Below are 4,240 nucleotides of genomic sequence, written 5' to 3' on the forward strand. Positions count from 1 at the left end.
AGTTGACATAATGTGATGAAAATGTGTCAAATGGTCTATGAACCAAGTGTATGGGGCCCCATGATCATATTGATGTACACAGCTATGATTTAATAAAAAATAAAAAAATAAAAAATAAATTAAAAAAATACCTGCATTTTTCTATTTCATGGATTTGTGCTCTTAAATGTGTGTTATTTTTCCTCATTCTAGTTCTTTATGTTTAATTTCCTATTCTTTTCCAGCAATATGGATTAGAATATAAGCTTTCTCAATTTTAACCCTTCTTCATTTCTTAAAAAAATTATTATTTATTAATTTATTTTCAGGTGACTATAACGTTATAATTAGGTTACAATGTTTGTGTTTGTTAGATAGGGTCCCTGTTGTAGTTGTGTACCGCACCCAGGAGGTGTGCCACCAATCTTACCCCCACCCTCCTCTATCCTCCCTCCCACTTCCCTCCAACTTGAATTAAAAATAGGGAATGCTTCAAGAATTTTCACAGCATCCTTGTGCAGCGGCCATGCTAATCTTCTTTGTAACATTCCAATTTTAGTATATGTGCTGAGAAATGAGCATCCTTCTTCATTTTGAATGCAGATGGTCTCCAGCTTACAATGGTTTGATTTAGGATTTTTCAGTTTTGGAGTGAAGTGAAACTGATCTGCGTTTGGTGGAAACTCTACTTTGAATGTTGAATGTCAGTCTTTTCCTAGACCAGGGGTCCTCAAACTGTGGCCCACGGGCCACATGAGGTGGTGTGATTGTAGTTGTTCTTGTTTTGTTTTTTTACTTCAAAATAAGTGTGCATAGGAATTTGTTCATAGTTTTTTTTTTTGTTTTTTTTTTTAACTATAGTCTGGCCCTCCAACGGTCTGAGGGACAGTGAATTGGCCCCCTGTTTAAAAAGTTTGAGGACGCCTGTGACCTAGACTAATGGTCTGTGGTACGATGCTCAGCCACAACACTGAGCAACTGGTCTCCGTCAGCCCTTGGATCATGAGGGTCAAAACCCAAACTTCACAGTGTTCTGTGTCATCTGGCTGCAGACAGTGTTAAGCATTCTGAGCATGTTTAGGGTAGGCTGGGCTAAGCTATGATGTTTAGTAGCTTAGCATCCTGAATGCGTTTCTGACTTACGTGGTTTTAAGCAGGGTGGGACCCCATTGTAAGTTGAGGAGCACTGTATGTGTCTAAACTATCAGTTTCCCCTCTATGCATTGCTTTATATATATTCCACATAGTTTGATAAATCATATTTTCATTGCCAATATTTTCAAATGTCAATTGCAATTTCTTCCACGAACCATAGGTTATTTAGAAGTGTGCTGCTTAATTTTCAAACATTTGAGGCTTTTCCTATTTCTTTGTGTTAACTGACATCATGGCAAATTACTTAGAAAACATACACAGTATGATTTCAGTCTTGTGAAAGTTCTTGAGGCTTGCCTTACTCCCAAGAACCTAGTCTATTTGGCTAAATTACCTATGTGCCCTTGAAAAGGCTCAGGAGTTCAAAATTAGCCTGAGCAAGAGCAAGACCTCCTCTCTAAGTCTAGCTGGTCATTGTGGCAGGTGCCTGTAATCCCAGCTACTTGGGAGGCTGAAGCAAGAGGATTACCTGATCCCAAGAGTTTGAGGTGCTGTGAGCTATGATGCCAGTGCGGTCTACTGGGGGCAACAAAGTAAGACTCTGCCTCAAAAATAATTGCTGGCTGTATTATTGGTCAGTTTGGTTAATCACTTTTTTCAAGTTCTATCTAGTGTATCCTTACAGATTTTTTCCTTTACTTGTTATAATAGTTGTTTAAATAGGAGATTTAAAACTACCCAATTAGATTGTGAATTTTTCTCTTTTCTGCTAGTTTTTTAAAATATTTATGCTTCACATATTTTAATTTCTTTTATTTCTTTTTTTCTTTTTTCTTTTTTTTTTTTGTAGAGACAGAGTTTCACTTTATTGCCCTCGGTCGAGTGCTGTGGCGTCACACAGCTCACAGCAACCTCCAACTCCTGGGCTTAGGCGATTCTCCTGCCTCAGCCTCCCGAGCAGCTGGGACTACAGGCGCCCGCCACAATGCCCGGCTATTTTTTTGTTGCAGTTTGGCCGGGGCTGGTTTTGAACACGCCACCCTCGGTATATGGGGCCCGCGCCCTGTTCACTGAGCCACAGGCGCGCCCTATTTATTTTTTTCTTTGATATCGAATCTATTCGGACAATATTAAGATGTGGATATGGAAGAGTTCAGAGGGCCACCAGCACTAGGGTTGAGAGGTTGAAGAGCTCTGGAGTAGACACGGAGCAGGGGAAAGGGGTAGGGAGTAAGGACGCTGACTTTCAGTCAACAAGGCCCTTCCAGGCTCCGGAGCAGCCTCCTCTGCCCCTCACCTGCCCGGCCAAGCTCTGGCCAAGAAGCCCTCGCTGCCAACTCCTCACAGCCAGTCCGGGGTCGCAGTGCACAGACCGGCCCTTCCGAAGGCCCTCAGCAGTAGCTCGAATCCGAAGCTCACCGAGGAATCAGTGAGAGGAGGTACCACCTAGCCCAGATTACAGCACCTCCTAACCATTGGCAACCGCCATTTTTTTTTTTTTCCTTTTTTTGTAGAGACAGAGTCTTACTTTATCGCCCTCTGTAGAGTGGATGGCATCACACAGCTCACAGCAAACTCCAACTCCTGGGCTCAGGCCATTCTCTTGCCTCAGCCTCGTGAGTAGCTGGGACTATAGGGGCCCACCACAACCTCTGGCTATTTTTTTGTTGCAGTTTGGCAGGGCCGGGTTTGAACCTGCCACCCTCGGTATATGGGGCTGGTGCCCCACCCTCTGAGCCACAGGCACCATCCCCATATATTTTAATTTCCTCTAACATATATCTACTGAAAAATTATTGAAATGTACAAATGCTTCAAATTAATTACTGGGTCCATACAATTTAAGATTGTATTATATACCTTTTACATGGGCTGTTTTGCTATTAGGAAACATTCCTCTTTATCTCTCAATGTCATTCTCTATTTTTTAAACATTTCTTTAAATGACACAAAAATTGTATATATTTATTGTATAGTACACGCTGTTGGAAGTACATTGTTAAATGGCTAAGTTAAACTAATTAGTATATACATTACCTCGCATCCTTAACTCTGTTTGTGGTGATAACACTTAAAATCTCTTTTATCAGCTTTCAAGACTACAATACAGTCATGTATGGCATGAAGATGTTTCAGTTAAAAATGAGCTACATATACCAGGGTAGTCTCATAATATTATAATGAAGCTGAAAAATTTCTATCACCTAGTGGCCTTGTAGCCATCAAAACATTGTAGCACAACGTGTTCCTAGGGCACTGCCATGTTGTATAAAAGTCTGGCACATACAATTAAGTATAGTACAAAATACTTGATAATGATAATAAATGGGTATGCTGCTGGTTTATTTATGTATTACACATGCGTACCATACTTCTAACCATTGTTTTAGTGTTTACCCATTCTACTGAAAAAAAAAAATTAACTGTAAAACAGCCTCAAGCAGGTCCTTTAGGTGATATCCAGAAGAAGGCATTGTCATCACAGGGCTATCAGCTCCAGGGCCTGGCATTGTTCCTGCAGACCTTTCAGTGGAACAAGATGTGTAGGGAGACAGTGATACTGATGATCCTGACCCCATGTAGGCTCAAGAGTGAGCTTGGGTATTAGTTAATAACAAAAATGTTTAAAAATTAAAAAAAAATTAATAGAGAAGAACTTACCTATAAGGATATGAAGAAAATAATTTTTGTACAGTCGTATAATGTGTTTGTTTTAACTGCTATTACAAAGGGTCAAAAAGTATAAAACACTCAAAAGTTTATAAGGTAGAATAGTTATAGTAAGCTAAGGGTAATTTATTAATGGAGAAAGAAAATATTTTTTGTAAATGTAGTACAGCCTAAGTGTACAATAATGTCCTAGGCCTTCACATTCACTCACTGCTCTCTCACTGACTTGCCTAGAGCAGCTTCCAGTCCTGCAAGCTCCACTTATAGTACGTGTCCTGTTGAGCTCTACCATTTTTAAATCCTTTACCATAATTTACTGTACTTTTTCTGTGTTTAACTACATCTAGCTAAAGCACTTACCACTGTGTTACAATTGCCTACAGCATTCGGTTAGTAACTTGCTGTACAGGTTTGTAGTCTGGGAGCAAAAGACCACAAGACATAGCCTAGAGTGTACAAGGTCAGCTATACCATCTAGGTGTGTGTAAGTACACTT

At 40.1% G+C, this 4,240-nt stretch overlaps 1 non-coding gene across 1 annotated transcript; it reads right to left on the reverse strand.

Moving 5' to 3' along the window:
• Nucleotides 1-455: 455 nt before the first annotated feature.
• LOC128592908 (U6 spliceosomal RNA) lies at nt 456-561 on the reverse strand. Its single transcript, XR_008382119.1, has one exon. It is a non-coding gene; the product is annotated as a U6 spliceosomal RNA (small nuclear RNA).
• Nucleotides 562-4,240: the final 3,679 nt, after the last annotated feature.

Source organism: Nycticebus coucang, chromosome 8, assembly GCF_027406575.1.
Source record: "Nycticebus coucang isolate mNycCou1 chromosome 8, mNycCou1.pri, whole genome shotgun sequence".
NCBI lineage: Eukaryota > Metazoa > Chordata > Mammalia > Primates > Lorisidae > Nycticebus > Nycticebus coucang.